Raw genomic sequence first — 22,246 nt, 5'->3', positions numbered from 1 at the left:
TCATACAAATGAAACCAAAAAGACAAAAATGGTGGGGGGGGGGAGAGGAAGGATTATAAATTCAGATCTTTCACCCCTGATTTATTGAAACATTTTTGCTTTTTAATAATTCATCTAGAAGAGATAAACCTCAAAAAAGTTTATTTTCACATAATTACATTCAAAAACTGAGATTAGAGAGTATTTTTTTCTTAAAAGTGAAAAATTATTGGTGATATATATTTAGCTTACACTCTTCCCGTACAGAATTCTGTTTTCCTATTCACGATGGAATTATCACTAATGTTCATATCCTTCATGTCCTTAAAGAAATATAAGCTGATAATTGCTAATCACTTAGTTTATAAAAGTATATTCATGTTAATTTGAGGAAATAAGTCATATATCATAATATGACATATCCCATTTCTCTTGAGAATAATTTTAAAGATAATATTAGTAATAAATATTATTAATATATTTATATATAGTTTGCTATTTTTTGAGAGAGAGAGGGTAGGGGTGGGCAGAGGGAGAGAAGGGAATCGTAAGCAGTCTTCATGCCCTGTGTGGAGCCCAACAAGACGCATGACCTCATAATTGTGAGATTGTGACCTGAGCTGAAATCAAGAGTCGGATTCTTAAATGACTGAGCCATCCAGACACCCCAATAACATATTTTTTATCCATTTACTTTTTACCAAGGTTTATTTGTTTAAATATATAAAGTAAATCATTACTTCCCTTTTTATATTCAAAGAAAATTATAATAGTGATTGGTAGTAAAGATTTAATGAAGTAACAGTAGACTTAATATGTTATTCAAGAAATATCTAACAATGTCATCTACTTATTTCCTTTCAAGTGAATCATGTTTCAAAGTCAGAAAAAAAAGTAATGTATCATATATTTTTTGCAAAATTACTGTGAGTAAAACACAGGGTTTTCCATGGTTTATCCAAAGTTATCTATGAAGGTAACATATTAGTTAAATCTTATTCAAACAAATTTCTTCCATTACTTATGTTACTGGTGACAGTGTATAAAGTTAAAAACAGATTTCAATGCTATTTATGTGTTCAAATCAGTAGAACGTTCAGTTCTGTAGAAAAATCTAATGTTTAAAGACATTTCAACACTGTTATTATAAATAGAATCCTATATAGTCCCTTAGAAACAGACTTGTTTATAACTGTATGCAAAGTGTAATTAAGTTATAAATACAATGATATAAAAGTATGAAAATTATTCCCCAAGCTCAGTGGAATACCTTTTCTTTACCCTGACAAGGGACTTAGTCAAGTTTGAATATATGTTTCTTTATGATTAATTGTTTGATGGTCAGAAACTTTTTCACAAAATGAACATCCTCTAGGTAATTAAAAATAAAAGCAGAATCCAAAGAAAATTATGTCAGGATTTTTCAAGAAGAACATAAATATAGGTATTTATGCATTGTTTATTTTCAACCATCTTACAGTGCTCTAAAATAGCTTTTATATTTTTCTTTTTAATTCCCTTTCTCCTCTTTTATGTCACTTTTCTGTATTTATATTTTGTTTGATTTTGCTCCAGTATTTTGTAAACACCTTATGGTACACAAGATTTAAGGTATTTTGAACTTGTAAAAACAACCTCATAATAAAAGCTAACATTAATTTAGTGTCTACTATATGTAAGACATTATTCAGCTGGGGTTTCATTGTTTTAATTTTTAAAATTTTTTAAATATTTATTATTGAGAGAGAGAGAGAGAGAGAGAATGAACAGAGGAGGGGCAGAAACAGAGGGAGACACAGAATCTGAAACAGGCTCCAGGCTCTGAGCTGTCAGCACAGAACCCAATGCGGGGCTCGAACCCACCAACCGTGAGATCATGACCTGAGGCAAAGCTGGACATTCAACCAATTGAACCACCCTGGTGCCCCTGAGCTGTTTGATATAAATACTTGTATTCCAGATTAATAGTAATAACCCCATTTTATAGGTTAAAAAGTAGAAAAAAAAATGGAGTTTCACTAATGTAAACATCTTGTTCATAGTTATTGCGCCACTGAGAGGCAGAATCAAAATTTAAATCTCATTGTGATTCTAAAGTTTTTTAGGAAAAACAAAACAAAACAAAACAATTTAAAATTGACTAACATTATAGTAGGATTTCTGGGAAGATTGTAGAGTATGGAAGCCCCAGGACTGTCTCCTCATTCAGACAGTAATTGCATGGAAGAATCCCTCTAATGTAACTATTTTGGAACTCTGGAGCCTACTGAAGACTTCCAAGTGTTAGGGAAAGGCTTAGAGGGCAAATGGTAGTTAATTTCTGTCAATTTCACTCTTAGATCTGTAGCCATTCCCAACTCCTACCTGCAAGTGTGGCAGGAAGCTGTCCACATTGCTGGAGCAAAACAAACAAACAAACAAACAAAAAAACAAACAAAACACCCTGTTTTCCAAATATTGAGGATCTGTGCTTTGAACACTGTCTACTGTTCCTGACCTCAGTAGTGGAAAGAGGTGCATGGCCATTGTTGTTGTATGTTCCCCAAATTTTTGCAAGCCCCTCCCATTCCCACTGAAAGGATTTTCCAGGTGATTTAAAGGCCTTTAAATCTTCACCCCTTATTTTTCTCTTTTCCCCTTTTAGGGGCCAGACATTAAAGTCTAGGGTATTCAAAAGCAACTGCATATAAGGGTGAAAGTGGAATGTCATCATACCTAACCAGGGAAAGGTACAGGCTTTGAATATAAACTAAATTAATAAATCTTAGTCACATTGATCAAGACTAAAAGAGAAGAAGACATGAATTATCGATTCCATGATGTACACAGATTAAATCAATATAGATTTTACAGGTATTCAAATATCTGCAAATGTTTGGGGTGGCTGGGTGGCTCAGCTGGTTAAATGTCGAATTTTGGCTCAGTTCATGAGTTAGAGCCCTGCATTGGGTTCTTTGTTGACACCTCAGAGCTTGGAGCCTGCTTCAGATTCTGTGCCTCCTTCTCTCTATGTCCCTTCCCTACTATGCTCTGTCTCTCTCTTTCTCTAAAAAGAGTAAATATTAAAAAAATAAAAATAAAATTGTGGCACCTGGATGGCTCAGTTGGGTTGAGTGTCCAACTTCAGCTCAGGTCATGATCTCAAGGTTTGTGAATTCAAGCTCCACATCATGTTCTGTGCTGACAGCTTGGAGATTGGAACCTGCCTCAGATTCTGCCCTTTCCCCCGCTTGTGCTCTGTCTTTCTCTTCCTCCCTCAAAAAGAAAAAAAAAAAACATTAAAAATGATAAAATAAAGTAATTTAGTATTTTTATACAATTTAAAATTGGAGCATAAAATTATTTAGTATTTTTATACTATACAATATACAATTTTATACAAATTTATACAATTTTTATATGGGAATCTTGTAAAAGTCTTCCACATAGTGGTATGAATTTCAGCATTTACTACTATAGTATAAGGATTTTCATTTTCAGTGTCTCTCTATAATCAATCCAGATTGTGTGTATGTAATTATATATATACATATAAATGATACACACTGAATATTCCATTTATCCTTGTCGTTTTCTTTAAATACAACTAATGATATCATGCACGAATGATTTTTAGTTATCATGAAATGTTTAAAAATAGCAACTAATTATTTACTTTTCCATTTTTCTTGTGTTTTTTTGGTTAGCTACATTCTTGGCAGCTGAGCATGGAATATTAGCCAGGTACTTAAATTTTAGTCATAGAACAAATCATTTTTCTTCTATTATCCCACAGCTTCACAGCACACAGAGACAAACTAAAGTACATTGCTAGCACTGAAAACTTTTTTTCACAAAAACTGAGAGTACCTAAAAAATAATCTTATTAGAACGATATTTTTTAAAATTTCAGAATGATTCGAACCGTTTAAAGAAAGGGGATTTTATCACTGTGGTTTCATCTGGGCATGACCAAAGTTTTTATTTATCTTATTACTCATAGTGTATTACATCCAAATGAGATGACAATGACATCAATTTTGGACAATTCTCAGGAACTGATAATCCATACTAATATAACAACAAATCTCTTACTTGTCGTTTAGAAAGAAAAATAAAGAGAGAAAGGAAAATCTTTGTTACAGGTGATTTTATATAGGTTACCATATTTAAAATAATATCCTATTAAAATATATTTTCAAATGGGTCATATTAAGGTGTATAAGATTGTGGGAAATTTCTATTTTGAATGTGGGATGTTATACTCAAATGTCAAATGAACTTACAATGAGAAATGTATTTCTTCATATGATTAAATGTACTTAATTAAGTATGTGATCCTGTTTATGAAATTTATTATCTTACTTTGACATTTTGACCTAACACAGTGGATGGACACTCTAGAAATAGACAATTCATAATATATACTCTGCTTTTTTGTAAAAACATAAAATATAGCTAACTCAAATGAAAGATCTTTAAAAAATACGTTCATTCCAAGAGCATGTAAAAATATGTCAACCAACCTATCTAACTTATAGCTTTATTTATAATTTAATAAAATACAGATTAGTAATTTTAATTTTAAAAAATAATAAAGAAATCAAACTTCTCAGAGCCAGGTTGGCTCAGTTAATTAAGCTTTCAACTCTTGATTTTGGCTCAGGTATTTGACATCAAGCCCCGTGTTAGGGTGGAGCCTGCTTCAGATTCTCTCTCTCATTCTCTCTTTGCTCCTTCCCGCTCATGCTCTCTTCTCTCTCTCTCAAGTAAGAAATAAATAAACTTAAAAAAAAGAAGAAGAAAAAATAAAAAGCAAGCAAGCAAACTTTTCAGGCTTCCTAGAGTTTTTTAAATAAATTCATTGACACACATTGACTAAACTTTATCATACATTTTTAACAAATTTATTTTCTAAGAAATAAAATGACTAACATTTTAATCATATTTTAAAAATACTTTTAATGTAAAAAATACATGTATTCAAAACAATAGAAGTCCATTACATTTGTATAAAGCAAAATTCTCTTAAAAAATGTTGAAACTAAACTTAGAAATCCTTCCATTCTAGGGGGTGCCTACATTGCTCAGTCAGTTAAGCATCTGACCCTTGGATTTGGCTCAGATTATGACCACACGGTTCATCAGATCAAGCCCCTTGTCAGCCTCTGCACTGACAGCATAGAGCCTGCTTGGGATTCTCTCTCTCTTTTTCCCCACCCTCTCCCAAAATAAATTAGTAAACTTAAAAAATAACAAAAAAAAATCCTTCCATTAAGTAGTCCACGAGTCTCTAAACAAAACAATTAGAAAAAAAAGGAATGTAATTTCACAACCCTGCTTTGCAAAAGCCAATTGAAATAATTAGGTAAACCTTGACTATGTATGATTTTCCATTTGTATAAGTTATATTTTAATATTAGGCCAGAAGTTAAAATAAAAATTATATTTAATTATAATATATACTTATTTATTCATAAAAACATATTTTATCCCAATGACATGTATTCATTTCTATGTTTTTAACTTGATATGAAAGACCAAATCACCATCTTTTATTAGTTTCATTCCATACCATTTTTAAATGTTAGTGTTAAGTAAAGCAACCTATAGTGAGCAAGTTCTATTATAACAGGGTCCAATTCTAAAACATTCTATATTCTTGTGCATAAAAAATAACATTTTTTTCAATAAAGACACATGATATAATCCATTACCAAACTTTTAGATGATTTATATTTCTCATTTCTAAAAATATTGATCTAGAATTTTCAAATATATACCTAATCAAAATTTGTTATAACAACATTTACTGTTACTGAACTTTGATGTGCATATAGTGCCTTCAAGTATTAAAATGCAAGCAACTCTTGGCCAAACTGTAGTAACGGACTTAATCAAGACTCAGCTCATGGTGCTCACCTCTAAAAAGATTTCCCTGAATCCCCACCCAGCAAAATTTCAGCTAAACCACCTCTGCAGCACTCCATGAACTTGAACTCACATAAGTTATCCAATTACAACCTGCAACTCTTGAGGACACTCTTCAGACCACATGTTATTCCCTCCACCAGGAAATAATCTGCTTGTGTAGGGGACTATTTATGATATAGTAACGTCTCCCCACAGCTCCACTCTGTGCTTGTCGTAAGGGTGGTGCTCAGTAATGTCTGGTGAATTAATACTGCATTTACTAATTAAGGAATCTAATAATTAAAATTAAAGTTTTCCCAAGGATTTTAAGAAATCCAAAGTAGTTCCATAAACTTGAAAAGATAAAATAGAGTTTTTGAAACTAAAGTGATACTTGCCAAATGTAATGTTTCAAACAGCTGATTGCAGTGGTTCTGAATGAGGCAAATCCTCCCTAATTAATTCCATTTCACATTTCCATATAAATACATAATTTGCAATGAGTAATCTGCTTTTGTTTTTATCTTTCTTTTATAAAACTTCTAGGTATTACTTCTTGTGCCATATAGGTTATCTTTTTTTAACCTGACAGCCAGTTACATAAGATTAGGGTTTATCTTTGTAACTGAGCAATCATTATGTAAGCATTAGCCTGCTAAACAATGCATCCTGGATAAAGACAGGGATGAAAAAATGTATGTCAGATTAATGTATGTGTCAAAAATTGTGAGCAGTCTATACAATTCATGACTAAATAGTTTCAGGAGTTGTTTGTTTTATAGCCTAAAGAATACATAGAAGAATGAAGAGTGATATTACTTTACATTTTAAAATAATATTTAATTTCCAGTTTTCTTTTCTGCTTTGCAATGGTTTGGATTCCATATGAACTTGGCATGCATTAATTTTTTCAGAAAATTTTGATTATATAATATATGTCAGATACTCTGACGAATTTTTCAAGTTAAATATGAGGAGACATGGACTTTACCCTTCAGAAATTCAGCTGTGCAGTGACTTGCAAGTTTAAAATCACCTGCCATATTGATGTTCTTGTTGAATTTCACAAGCCCTACAATGAATTATATAAGAAGAAGAACTTCACGTAGTTGTACTGAGTCTCATGACTGTAAAATTTTGGAATGGAAACAAAGTGTTAACTATTCCCCCATTTCTGCTTCATACCCTATGGATTTCTGGCTTTAAAGTTTATTTCTCATTTCAAAATTGGTACTACATTTTATATAACCCCAACTTTAATCATTACAATTTGATTTACTAGTACTTAACTATTATCGTGCAAGTACCAGGTACATAAATACCAGCATTTAAAAACCTAAAAAAAAAAAAAAAAAATCAACTAAACAGTCTCTTATGTAGTACATTTGATAACATTTCTGATTAAAAAGTAAAAATTATTTACTAGCCATATAATTAGATTTTTCAGCTGCAAAGTAGTCTTGTTTATGCAATTTTGGATATTAAATTATTCAGAAGCATTTATAAGCATTATAATCTTTGTAGATTCATTGTAGTTCAAAGCTAGAGTTTATTATTATGTCATAAAAATGTTCATATGATTTTACACCTAAAATGTCATGAAGAAACTGTACAAAATATTTTTGCTTGTGCCTTTGGGTAATACTACTATTACCAAATAGCACTGCATGTGACCAGCATTAACAGTAACAGTAAGGTAGTAAGAGCTTACAACCTGGTTGTCACTTCTCTTAACAATTCACAGGTAGAAATAATACAAAGAGCCTATACAGATAAGTTTTTTTAAATCGCAGGGGGAAAAATCAACTCTCTTATAATTTACATAAATGAGTTCTTTCAAAGGTCACTTGCTCAGGGGCACCTGGTTGGCTCAGTTGGTAGAGTGTCAGACTTGATTTCAGCTCAGGTCATGATATCATGGTTCCTGGGGTCCAGCCCTGCTTAGGATTCTCTCTCTCCCTTTCTCTCTGCCTCTACCTCACACACACTATCTCTCTCTCTCAAATAAATAAAATAAACTTTAAAAATAAGGTCACTTGCTATATTAATTAGAATTTTAAGTAACATAGTTATTTTCTTTGAACAAAATGCACTTTTATCTTTACATTAGAAGTCCAGTAAGAAAGCAGGTAGGTATTATAGGAGTGCCTGGGTGGCTCAGTTGGTTAAGCATCTGACTCTTGGTTTTGGCTAGGGTCATGATCTCACGGTTTTATGAGTTTGAGCCCTGTGTCCGGGGTCCAGCTGTGCCTAGTGCATAGCCTGCTTGGGATTCTCTCTCTCTTCCTGTCTGTCTGCCACTCCCCCACTTGCTCTGCCTCTTTCAAAATAAATACATTCAATGTTAAAAACTATTTTTAAATTAAAAAAATAAAGGAAAGCAGGTATTATATAAAAGGCAGGGAGAGAGGACTAGCTGCTTTTAGAAAGCATGACCAAATCCAAAGGAGCAGGAAAAAGGTATTTCCACTATTGTTTAAAAAGGAAAACAGTTTGAATCTATAGATTGCCATGAAAACAAAAAGTACAAAAACTCTGTGCACCTTATTAGCACCAATGAACATCACTGCATTGCCATAACTCAAGTTAATATTTATTGATATGACCTTGAGCCCTCATGAAAAAGTATATCATATTCAATTTATCCTACTGAGGTAGGCAAACGTGTCTCTACTTTTATTTTTTTTTATTTTTTATTTATTTCTAGGAGAGAGAGAGACAGCGTGAGCAGGGGAGGGGCAGAGAGAGAGGGAGACACAGACTCTGAAACAGGCTCCAGGCTCTGAGCTGGCCGTCAGCACAGAGCCTGACGCGGGGCTCGAACCACGAACCGCGAGATCATGACCTAAGCGAAAGTCGGACGCTTAACCGACTAAGCCACCCAGGTGCCCCGAAAAGTGTCTCTACTTTTAAAAATACGTCACTAAAATAGTCTACCTGGTATTTTTTTCAAATTTGTAGCACGTCAAGAGAAAAAAATTTGTGATCTATAAAAATTACTTTTGCAGAACATTTCATTTTTCATAATCTCAGTTTAAGTAGTTTATTTGATTCTTTCATCTGACACACAGAAAATACATCTCCTCAGCATGATGAGATACAATTGCCCTCTACATATTTCTTGAATTGTATGCTTGATTAAGTTTTAAGATCTGCACTAACCAGTTAATACACGCATATAATCAACTTACTGCTGTTTTTAGTGGCAATGATAATGACAGTGTCTAAGGACTCTTCATAGTGTGAGTTCAAATATGAATTCACCTTTCTCCTAGATGATATCTATTAGCAAAAAGCAGGAATATACTCCTGAATATGGCCATTGAATAGCAATAATGTTCATTACTCCTCCAAATTCTTATGTACCACTATATTTCATTGATAGTAAGTACCCATACATTTGTGAATTCTCTTAATGAACGTATATGCATTCAAGGTATTGCTTCAATATTTACCATTATTTGCAAATTTTCCCCAATACAACCGCAATACTTAGCATACATTCATTGTCAGAGTGAAGTGCTTATACATTTTATATCTTTTCTCAATTAGTTAAGTTTTATATCCATACCACATGCTAAATTCTCAAGATAATTTTTGACGTATATTTTATTAACAATTTCATTTAATTTTATATAAATAACTTTTGTTGTGTACAGGGTGCATTTACAAATATCATATTTTACTACCCACTGAACACCTATTTATGACCATAGGCTTTTATTCATTTTTGGTAATTCAAAAATAATATACAAAAGACAGTAAGGTTAATAGTTCATAAGTTCAAGGAATGATCTGAACCAGAAAGATAGATCTGGGGGAGCTTTCAGTAAACACAAATATGTGACAATGAAGAGTCAATTGTGGAGAAGAAGAAAACCTAGAGCAGGAAAATGAGATCGCTGATATTTGTGAGAACAAGAGAAGAAACCGCACAGTAAATTGGCGCGCTTTGGTTCAGCTGAGAGGTACATAGAAGTCACCCTGATCCTAATAAGTAAAAAGCTGAACAAAATGAAAAACGAACAAAACTTCCTAGATTCATACGAGAGGGGAAGACACAGTGCAAACTACTGTCCGGGAGTCAAGTCTTACCTGAACTGAGAATCTGGGAGTGAAAACTGCTGCTGGAACCAGCTCAGGGAGGAAAACCCCAAGTCTAATCATCAGTTGCTGGAGACTCCGTGAGGACAACTCTGAGAGTTAAAAACTCCAGGGAATCCAATCAAAAAAGAATCCCCAAGACACTGTGAGATTTACCTCTAGGGGGCTGGCCAGATCCCCACAGTATATACTACGGGGAAAAACCCCAAAAACCTGTACTTCCTTTCGACAGGAGGTAGGGAAAAAGAACCACTTTGAAATAGGCCAGAACATTCTTTCCTTCTTAACAAGGTTGGCCCTTAGGGGAAATTAGGCAGCTAGAGCCTAACCTGTTGTGTATTATCTGAATCTAATTTACCTGAGGGAAGAGAAATACCCAACTCCAGCCTGCTTTTGCCTTCCACCTTGAAAATATCCAACTTTAGCTTATTCTAGCCATTTTGTCTTACCTAAGGGGTAGGAAAAAACTGAGAAACTCTTGTGAAGTTCACAATCCAGAGACGCGGGCTCATGAAAAGAGCCTTGTTTTGGGACTATAGAAAACTTTGTTTCTCCCAACCCCTCACCACCACATTACTAACAGGCTATTTGCAGAAGCTACTTTTACTCAGTATATCATATCTGGCTACCAAGAAAAAATTAGAAGGCATACCACAAACAGAAAACAGAATTTGAAGAAACAGAGCAATCATCAGAACGAGACATTGTCAGAGATGTTAAAATGAGCAGACTGGGAATTTAAAGTACCTATGATTGATATGCTGAAGGATCAGATGCATAAAGTAGATAGCATATAAGAACAGATGGGCAATGTAAGCAGAAATGGAAATCCTAAGAAAAATACCAAAAGTACTAGAGATAAAAAACAAAAAACAAAACAAAAAAAACCCAATAGTAACAGAAATGTAGACTGGACTTGGCTGAGGAAAGAATTTCTGAACTAGAGGATATACTGGTAGAAACCTTGAAAACTGAAAGCAAAGCAAACAAAGACTGAAGAGAACCAGAACAGAATGCCCATAGACTATGGAACAATTACAAAAGGGTAAACATATGTGTAATGACAACGAATGGGCCACAGCTAAGAGGGAAATCAGAATATGGAGTCATTGAGACCAAAAGAAGAATATCAAGAAAAGAACATAAGTAATATTACCCGCAGTGACAAGAGGTCAATGAGAATAAGCCAAAAAGACCTCTGTTAGGGAAAAAGACAAAGAACATATTAATGTCCTGAAGAAGATTGTTTTGGAGAAGCAGTAAGCAAAAAGGTCAGATTATAGTGAGCTAAGATTGGTTGGAAGAGATGAAGTGCTGGCACCAAGAATAGCCTTCTCCATCATCCAGGTTGCAGTTGATATTCTGTGAGCATTTTTTCCATCTGAAAGAATTTTCTTTGTACTACTGTCATAATACATTGAGGAGCCTTAAAGTGTGTGCAAAAAAGTGCAACTCCTTAATTCTTCCTACTGAGGCAGAGATCTAATTATCTTTTTCACTTTACATTACATGTATATTTAGTATTTGAAGTTGAAAAACCATCAATACCTCAAAGTTGCTGGATCCCCTCTATTAGCCTTTTTCTCTGCTTAAAAATGAGCCAATTTGTTTTCTGAGATCATATCTTATTGGAATTACCTTATTAAATGAAGCTTCCAGAAACCAACATATATCATTCTTTTCTCCTTTAGATGTATAGTTGGTACATGATCTGCATCCTGAGTTATCTCCATCAACAGTTTTATCAATGTTGTACTACTGCCTAAGACGGATCTTCATGAATCCATCCTCTAAAACAATTTCCTTGAGGTCTGCATGCTGGTATTTAACCCAATGCCATACATTTACTCATTTTTTATTACACTATTCTATTTCCAGGAATAAATATCTGTACCAGGTCAGGTATATTAGATTGTTCTGGAGTAAGAAGCAGGCCAACATATCTCTGTGACTTAAAAAACTGTTTATTAAATATTCATGCCAATAATCATTACACTGTCTTCATAGATATACCTAAACGAGAAAGCAAAAGATCAAGTAAAATTGGAAGGGAATAAGTGATCTGAACAAACTTTTACTTTTAAGAGAAAGCTTTTATATGGCTATTTCTATTGAAGATGAGGATTTTGCTCGTGTAAGGTGGACTCTATGTGAAGATGTTTAGATGCTGATAAGAAGGAATTTGGTAACAGAGTGCAAGAAGAAAGTGTCAATGGATACATATTGCTGAGAATTTGAGAAGGGTGAAAGGCATATGCTTCAACAGAACAACGTCTACAGCTGCAGGTGATGGAGGCAGAGAAGATACACGCAGATGCACAAAGTTTGTAAGGTTCTTTGGGGAAAGAAAAGTAAATTGTATCTGATAGTATTTTATTTTGTTTTTTTGTTTTTTATTTTATTTTATTTTAATTATTTTATTTTGTATTTCTGTGACTAGTAAGCAAGATAACTTCCTAAGAGTGAAGGAAAGGACTAGTCTATCGATGAGTTTTAAAGACAGAAAAAATCTGAAAGTACAGAAGAAAAGAATAAGGCTAAACAAAGGGTTCTGGCCAGTGGCTCTATAGATCGTTGTAATTAGAAACCATAAATAGGTGGGGGATATAAATAATTTTGTGATGAATTTCCTCTTGAACTCCTAATGAACCATGCTTAGACTCAAAATGGTAGAGAATCTATACATATACAATCAAATGTGTAACATTATCCACCATGGAATATGGTCATGGGAGGCAAAGGAACATGAAATTGGACACTGTGGAAATTACACTTAGGACTGGGAGAGTCCGTGTTGTAACAATGAGAATGATGCTATATAAAAAACATGCTGGGAGAGTGATGGAAGTCAGAAAACAAAGTCTTTGAATTTTTGTTCTACCGTTTATTTGAATTTATGATTTCTAAGTTGGGGCTAGAGTAAAAGCAAACATTTTTTCGTAGCTGATAATTTAAATTCCAATAGCTGCAACATATAGGCTACCAATAGTAGGAATGATAATAAAAACTATGCAACCAATAAGCATAACTTTAGCACCATGGTTGTAAAGTAGGACCCACGTCCCTTTCTCTCTTATTCTGTTACGATGTGTATTGTATTCTTCTCTGTTAAAGCAACTTTGAAACACTTTGCTGTTTAATACTACTTAATAGATGCAAAATGTTTCTTCTTTCCAAATAACATTTCCATACTATAATCATAAGATTTTGTCTTGGCTAGTTAACAAAAGAACTTTAACTTTTTTCACATGAACTAAATATGTGAAATTAATGTGTGAAAAATATATATTTCAAAAAATGAAAATAAAATTCTCTTTCTTTTATTGTATTTTAGTAAGTTTTTTTGAAGGAAAATATAGGCATTGGATATTTTCACCAAAATTCTGATGCTGTTGTGACTCAAAAACTACGCTGGTTTCATTTTGGAAATATAGATAATTTTCACTGAAAATATTTTAATGCACAAAATGCACTATATTATAATAGTGCACCATATTATATAATGTTGAAAATATGCATGCATTAAATGATGTTTGCTTTTGAGAATTGTAGAAAATTTGAGAAATACAGTTGTATGTGCAAGTTTATGTTATAATAATACCATCACAGGGCTACAGTTTCCTGACTTGGGGAACATTTGTTAATATATTTATATTGGCAAATAGTTACCACACTTCAAAAAATATTATACTGGCTATCTTCCTGTATCCTCTCGTATTCACTCTAGAAGTTTCTCTCTGCTCACTGTCCTGGGAAAGTGATCTATATAAGCTGTATAAATAGTTGTCTTTGTCCTGCAGCTTCTTGGTTTGATTAAAGGTAAATCTGCAAAGAGATGAGAACAGGGAAGTGAATGCAGGATACATTCTTATCTTTCTCCTGCAGGATCACATGGGTTTGGCTGTGTCCCTCATCTGAAAGTTATTAAATAGTCCTCTGAAGGTTCTCGCTCTTCGGGTTTGGTAACCTTCTCCCTCTCTTTGGGAGAATTACATCTCTCTTAATGTTAATCCCCAGGCTACTGCATTATCCTTTATGTTTTCACTATGCTGTGCCGACTCCCCCGAAATATTACCCTTTATTATACGCTTTTCAAGTTATATAAATGTGAATGTGCCAACAATTTCCACCTGGGAAATTGACTGATATGAGGATATACTTTCTGAGATAATTACACTAATTTGTTGTATATTACAAAATTGTGGTATAGTAATATTAGATCATCAATTTTCTGAGCATATGAAAACCATGACACATTTAAATTTCATTATTTTTACAATATAATTTACATTTTCCCCCAGACATATAGAAGATTCAGTTTATTCTACTGTTTTGTTTGGTTTTTATTTATTTACCTTGAGAGCGAAAGTGCAAGCAGGGGAGTGACAGGGAGAGAGAGAGAAAATCCCAAGATAGTGCAAAACCCAACAAAAGGCTTGATCTCAAAAACTGTGAGATCATGACCTGAGCTGAAATCAAGAGTCAGACGCTCACCTGACTGAGACATCTAGGCACTCCAATACAGTCTTACTTAAACTTTACTACTGAGTCACTAGTGATTAGATACATATATAAATAGATGTATAACTTGAACTACATCAATAATAGTGAAACTTCTTAAAAAAGGAAAAATGTTAAGAATGTTTATTTAGAAGAATATATGATAGTCAAATATTATTTTAACAGATTAAACTTGGACCATGAAAAATTTCCCACTTATATTAATTTTCTCTGAAACTTATTTCTTTTGCTATTAATACCATCAATTTAATGACAAAAACTGGAAATAAGGGTGTGAATTTAGAAATCTTTTTGTTCGGTTCTCTGAACTCAATTTTTCACTAAGATCTGAGTTGTGCACACCTTAACATTTCTCTTATATGTCCCTTTATATCCATCATGACTACCAATGAGTTGGGCCAAGCTCATACTATCTCTCAAATGAAACATTACAACATTATCTTAATTATTTCTCTGTCATGCAATAGTTGTTTAAATAAATGTTGAAATTAGTGAAGTGGCTATCTTAATATAGTCCCTATGGAAGATAATAGTTGAGCTATGACTAGAAAGAGGTGAGGTATTTATCTCTATGGACTTTGGAGGCAAGAATTAACAGTGAAATGACCGTACGGTGGGAATGCAGCTGGCATACTGAAGGAGAAGATAGTATATGGGGAAGTCAGATGGCATACCCTGCCAATAAAGGGAACATTTGGATTTACATTTACCACTTATGATAATATTCTAGGACTAAAACTTACTTACATGCTCAAAAAAATAGGATAAATTTAGGCTATTATAGTCTATCTGAATGGCCATTTACCAAGATAATAATGCTTTTACTATGGACACTGAACATCAGAGGTCACAGTTTATATCAGAATATTTACCTAGAAATAGAGTTTCTTTTCAATTTGTGTGTGTGTGTGTGTGTGTGTGTGAGAGAGAGAGAGAGAGAGAGAAAGAGAGAAAAGGAGAGACAGAGACAGGGATAGAGAGAGACAGAGATGGATTTTATATCATTTAAGTTTAATTGATCTGCTGTGGTTGAAGACACAGAAGTGAGGGACAACTGCACACTCATCTGTCAGTATTTGTCTGTAGGGTTTACTACATCAGTCATTTTGTATGTTCCAAGTAACACAACACGATAATCAATTTATTATATAACATTATATAATATCTTGAGAAATTAAACCACAACTTTTGGAAATCATTTTAGAAAATTAAATCTAACACATATTTTAAAAGTGGGAGGGCGCTGGGAGTTCACTGGTGTCTGGGGGGCTTCTCTTCAAGAAGGTGAAGTGGCTCCTGAATGAAGTTTTGTTGTTGTTGTTGTTTTAGAAACTGTTTATTTTCCATCAATCTTATTTCCATTTTGTTTGCCCCTGCAGAAGAGCAGCCTAAGACACTCAGTGGTTGTTCCTACCCATTCAGTGGCCTGAACAGAGGGAGCTGCAGACCAGTGCTCAGCGGCAGGTTGAGCAATCCAGTTTCAGTAGGGTACTGAACTGGCACAGAGGGCACCTGCACGCCTCCACACCAGTCTGTGACGTCATGTTGGTGGTGGTGAAATCAGAAGCTGCAGCTGTCACCCTGAAATTCCTCCTTGGTTACAGCATTTTCAGCAGCAGCCTACTCTTCCTTTTCAATATCCTCAGGATCTCTATAGAAGTAGAGAGCAGCCATGACCTTCCATGGGTGTTTACAAGAAATGGTCTCATGCATGAGCACAACTTTCCAGGGCCAGCATCCACCACCTCAGACCCACCCACTGAGCTCCCTGGTTGTTGCAAGGGATGGCAAAGTCCACATGACACAGAGGAGAGTCTGTGTTACACAGAGCAAAGGTAGGTAGGTTAACATAAAATGTCTTTTGGTGCCTTTTGGTGGCTCAGTCAGTTAAGCATCCAACTCTTGATTCCAGCTCAGGTCATGGTCTCATGGTTCCTGAGTTTAAGTCCCACATTGGGCTCTGTGCTTATCATATAAGAACTTTGAATTTGAACTGTACTTAAATATGTTCAGAAAATTAAATGACAATGCAGGGAATTATAAAAGATAACTGAAAACTATGAAATAATCAACATTTGATAAAAATGAAAAAATATTAAGACTTCAATTGAGGAGAGTTTCAGTCAGACAGCCACCTTTATCACTGCATAAAGGATGATGAAAGAAACAAGCCACAACTGGTTACATATAAGAAAATGAAGACATTCTCCACACTCTTACATTTCACATAAGCAGACTACCCTTTAGTTTACTGAAATGCATTGCATCATCCTTTGGTTAAAGCAGGATGCTAGAAATTTGTCAGCAAGATACAGATGGTGCTTGCTACCTCCATCATGAAATAATTACATTTCAATACTATATGACCTGTGTATTTTGATGTATGTATTTCCTCCCTAATTTAACAAACTTTATCTGTAAACTTATGTGATAAGTATCTAGAACTAACATTAACAAAGAGTGATGTGTATGGATTTTAAAACACAAGCTACAGAGACTTAGATGTGTTTTATTTTGAATTCTGCAATGTAACATTAAAAAAATTTAACAATATACCTGTGGAATTCCAAATCAGAAGTTCATATTTGTAATCTCATTTTACAACTTAAAATATCGATAAATCACATTCTTACATACTGTACAGAAGGTATTAGAAATTGTTGTTTTATAGAGGGAATATAGTCATACCTCTATTTTATATAAAGTAGAGATTAATAATAAATATATAAATAAATGACTAATATCAACCCATCTCAGTGAATGATTTATTAATATTCTCATTAAAATGGCAAATTAAATGTGGGTGGATGTAGCACATAGCAATTCATTCTGAAAGAAGAGTGAATAAATCAATATTGATAGAACAGAGAGATCAGAGCAATGACTATTTGGAGATAAGCCTAAAAATAATGGAGGAAGCTGTTTACAAGTAGTCCACAATGTCAGACTAAGGCATAATTTTATTTGACTAACTCTTATGTATCCTTTCTGTCACAATTTAGACATCACTATTTTCAGAAAAGTAACTGATCACCCCTAGTCCCAGATATGACTTCTAAAACTTGGGTTTCTAACAGCTAACACAAAATTAAGGTAACTCAAAATTTCATTTGCAATTTTCTTCCATATAACCGGCCCTAGTTATCATCCTTCAAACCTATAGGACATTATTTTTGTATCCACCCTACTTAGTCCTATGTTTCACATTAACAACCTGTAGTAACTGCTATTACCACCTTCATTTATTCTCTATATACGGTATATTCCAGGTCTAGTCTATTACTTTTTTAATGTTTTTATTTATTTTTGAGAGAGAAAGAGAGAGAGACAGAGACAGAACACAAGCAGCGGAGGGGCAGAGAGGGAGACAGAATCCGAAGCAGGCTGCAGGCTCTGAGCTGTCAGCACAGAGCCCAATGCAGGGCTCAGACTCACAAACTGCAAGATTGTGACCTGAGCCAAAGTCAGATGCTTAACCTACTGAGCCTCCCAGGTACCTCCCAGGTCTAGTCTATTAATTTTTGCTTTCTGAAATATATTACTTGTTTTTATTTCTATTTTGCTCCTCCAAACTCTATGATTTTTCATGTTTTATCTTAATACACTCCATTCTCCTCTCCCTGAATATACTATCAACTTCTCTGCATACCCAGCATGATGTATTTAAGTACACATCTAACTGTGTTACTCCCATCTTGACATGCTTTGGTGAATTCCCCTTGCACTTAAAATTCTTATAATGGCTTAAAACACTATTTATGATCAGGCTTCTGATGATGTCTCCAATCTTATTTCTTACATTATTTTTTCTTTGTTTTCCAGCTAACCCTATACTCCCCAGATCAACTCCCATACATTATGCTCCTCTGATAATTCAGGACTTAAGTTAATAACCTAGTTTATATCTTCATGTATTTTTCCCATACTTCTGTCAATTCCTGCTCTCTGTTTCTTTGTCTCTGCCTATCTCTAAATATATACATATAATATTTGTGTGTGTGTATGTGTATATATGTATATGCATATATTATTCCTTCATATGAATCTCTGTGAGCCATATAGATCTATTATACTCTGATAACTATCTTTTTTCATTAATTATGCTAAATACTTACTGAGCTCACTTGGCATAAAAATGTATCCTCCTCTTAGTTCTTGAAAAGTTACATTTTAAAAATAATTACTTATTTATAAAGATTTCTAGACAGTAAAAAAAGCTAATCAATCAAAAATAAGAATCTCACTTATATTAGATATTTTCCAATAATATTGGATTGTAAAAAAAACTAGGAATTATGAGGAAATATTAATTTAGTACTTTATTATATTAACTTAATAGAATTTAATAGCATGGTACAACATTAACAAAAATTGAGGGCAAAAATAAAATATACATCTAGATATGCAAGGATTCAGATATTGCTCTTTATTTACACTCTCTTACAAACTTTATTAAGAGCCAGAATGAAAATAAAAACCATGCAAAGGTCAGGGTAAACTGCTGCTTGCAAGGGGGAAAGACAACCGAAGACAATGAACTAACTGTATAGCCCAATGAAAATAAAAGTTGAGGGGCACCTGGGGCTCAGTCGGGTAAGCGTCTGACTTCAGCTCAGGTCATGATCTCGCAGTTCGTGGGTTCGAGTCCTGCATCGGGCTCTGTGCTGAGAGCTCAGAGCCTGGAGCCTGCTTCAGATTCTGTGTCTCCCTCTCTCTCTGACCCTCCCCTGTTCATGCTGTCTCTCTTCCTCTCTCAGAAATAAAGAAAATATTTACAAAATTAAAAAAAAAAAAAGAAAATAAGAGTTGAGAGTTATGCCCCAGACTTAGGAATGTATATATTCCAATTTCAGAGGAATCCACAGGGACACACAAAGATTTACTTCCAGAATATGAATAGATTAGTGTCCTAAGTGAAATTATTAAGGGCTGCAGAAGTCCCAGAAGATGCTCTCTTCTGTAAAGAGTTAAGAAATACATAAGTGAAGGGATTGCTCACATCTTGGGTAAGTTCTGTGAGTGTTCTCAGCTTTTAGCCAGATGTAACTGTAGGAGATATTGCCATTGAAGTGGGCTCCTCGGTTTCAGTGGGGATAATGGGGTCCTGGGTTAGCAGAGACCAAGTGCCATTGTTAACTACCAAGGACACGGTGAGAACATCCACATGCAAGTAGCAGGAATGTACCTATCTCAGAACGTCTTGACCAATATATATCTTATGTAACAGTAAATAGATTAAAGTATCCAAAGATTGATCAGTATAATGAGAAAGCCCCACATCTGCTAGGCAAAAACTTGACAATATTTGCCATAAAGGAGAGTCATTAACTATTGTCCAGTTTACAGATCTTAGACAATTTAGAAATATAGAGTCCCTTGATCGAAGGAGTGACTGTGAAGGATTATACACAGTAGTAGGCATGTGCATATTATTAATCAGATTTAAGTCTTTTTCACAGACACCTCAAGCTATTACCTAAGGTGATACAGTAACTCTCTGTAGTCAGATTCCCCTGATGCTACAAAGAGGGTGAACTGCTGTCAGCAAGCCTCCTCTCTGTGGAAGACTTCCTTTAGGAACCCCTCGGGCATCTTTGTGGCAAGTTCCAAGGTATGATACACCACATGGATGCTTTCTTTTCCTTAGATTACTGTGTTGTTACTGTCTACTAATTGTCCTTGATGGTACAGTAGACTCATTTATTTTCTGTATAGTAAACATTCTTGAAATGAAAAGCTTAGTGATGAACAAATAAGTTAGCTAAAATATAGCAATATAGCAAGTACATGGTATACACTGATGTCTGGGTATATCAAGCTGGCTCAGTTTCATATAGCATGAACTTCTGGCAAAAATACACTGGTGGATAGGAAGGCAAATTAAGCACACTCATACATGAACTTTAAAATACTTTTTTCAGGGTACCTGGGTGGCTCAGTCGGTTGAGTGTCTGACTTTTGATTTTGGCTCAGGTCCAGGACTGTGGGACAAGTCCGACATAGGGCTCTACACTGCGCATGGAGCCTCCTTGAGATTCTCTTTCTCTCCCTCTACCCCTCTCATGCTTTCTAACATAGCATAGCATAGCATAGCATAACATAACATAACATAACATGCTTTTCTCAACACTGATTCTATGAGAGCTATGATACCACATTATAAGGAGTTAGGAATGGGTAATAAAATTTCTCAGGTGTTACAGAAATCAATAATTTCCTTATTTGGCTCATTTTTCCCCATATACATATAGTCTCTGAATAAATGAGTAAGTGTATGTCTTTTTTATCTATATAATCATGACTACATAGTCTCTATATAACCCTCAATTCCATCATGTATATTCAGATATGCATTATATTAGTTGATATCTTCTACCGATAACAACTAGAGTTATATGATACCCAGCTATGCCACTAACTAGAGCAATAGCAAACAAATGACACCATTTATATTAAATTAATATTAAAATATTAATAACATGATATTAAATTAATATAAAACTATCCAGGAATACATATATATGTATTGCTCCTCTTTAATGTAAATGAATATGGAGATATTTTAAATAAAATTTAAGGAAAAGCCAGAAACTATTAAAACTAGCTCAAAAAAAAAAAGGAAGACAGATTAGACACATAACAAGTAAAGAGACTGATACAGTAATCAAGAAACATCACACAAAGACAAGCCCATGCCAGATGGCTTTACTTTTGAATTCTCCCTAATATTTAAAGAATTGCAACAATCTTTCACAAATGTTTTCCAAAACATATTAAAGAGAAAAGAATATTTTCAAACTCATTCTGTTAAAACACTATTAACCTATAACAAAACCAGGCAAGGATATCACAAGAAAACAAAAACACAGACTAATATCTTTCATGAATGTAGATACAAAAATAGGTACAAAATACAGTGATCTGAATACAGCAGCATATAAAAAGGATTATAAACCCTGACCAAGTGGGATTTACCCCAACAATGCGAGATTGGTTCAACATACAAAAGTCAAGGAACCTAATACCTAATACAAGATAATTTCAATAGTTGCAGAAAAAGCATTTTGTAAAATCCAACACCATTTCAGGATGAAAGCACTCAACAAAGAGAAAGGCAGGGAACTCCTTCAACCTGACGAAGGGCATCTATGAAAAATCCACAGTTAGGAGGGGGCAAGATGGCGGAGAAGTAAGGAGATCCGTACTTGCAGTCGCGCCCATACATCACACAGAAAAGATCTGAAGCCATTGGAAACCTTACAAAACCTGGGAGATTGGGAGAAAAAGGACACAGAATCCACTGAGAGAGACTTCTAACGTGAGTGCGAACTGGGGAAGATAAAATCGGGCCGGGATCGGAGACTCCAGGGTGGGAGGTGATCCCCCTCTACCCTCTACGTGGAGTGAGAGGGGAAAAGGAGAGAGTCCGAAACAGAAAAACGTCCGCACCGGGGGGGGGAGGGGGGGAACCTCTGCTCGGGGCATAGAAAGACCGTACTTGCCAAATACCTGCACACCAGGTCCCCTCACGCCAACTGGTCCCGGGGCAGGGAGGTGGCTGAGGACACAGACTGCTTCTTTGTGCTGCTCCTAGAGGCTGGACTTCAGAGTGGCAGCGCGCCAACCGCCATTGTAGCTCCCGGGTGGCTGGGGACCATGAAAGAGCCACGCGGACACCGGGTGTCCGCACTCCTGGCTGGCTGGGGCTCTGGAGGGAAGGCAAAGAGCTAAAAACTGGGAAATTTGCCTG

The 22,246-nt window shown here is 34.7% G+C and overlaps 1 long non-coding RNA gene across 1 annotated transcript in view; it reads right to left on the bottom strand.

The window, feature by feature from the left end:
- LOC144234764 (uncharacterized) overlaps positions 1 to 22,246 on the bottom strand; it is a 377,485-nt gene that overhangs the window by 64,552 nt on the left and 290,687 nt on the right. Inside the window, exon 6 of the long non-coding RNA XR_013336065.1 lies at positions 3,071 to 3,234. This is a non-coding gene — a long non-coding RNA (uncharacterized LOC144234764). The remainder of the gene's footprint in view (positions 1 to 3,070; positions 3,235 to 22,246) is intronic.

The sequence above is a fragment of the Crocuta crocuta genome, unplaced genomic scaffold (genome assembly GCF_008692635.1).
Source record: "Crocuta crocuta isolate KB4526 unplaced genomic scaffold, BGI_CrCroc_1.0 scaffold709, whole genome shotgun sequence".
NCBI lineage: Eukaryota > Metazoa > Chordata > Mammalia > Carnivora > Hyaenidae > Crocuta > Crocuta crocuta.
This window is presented reverse-complemented; position numbering and strand designations above follow the sequence as displayed.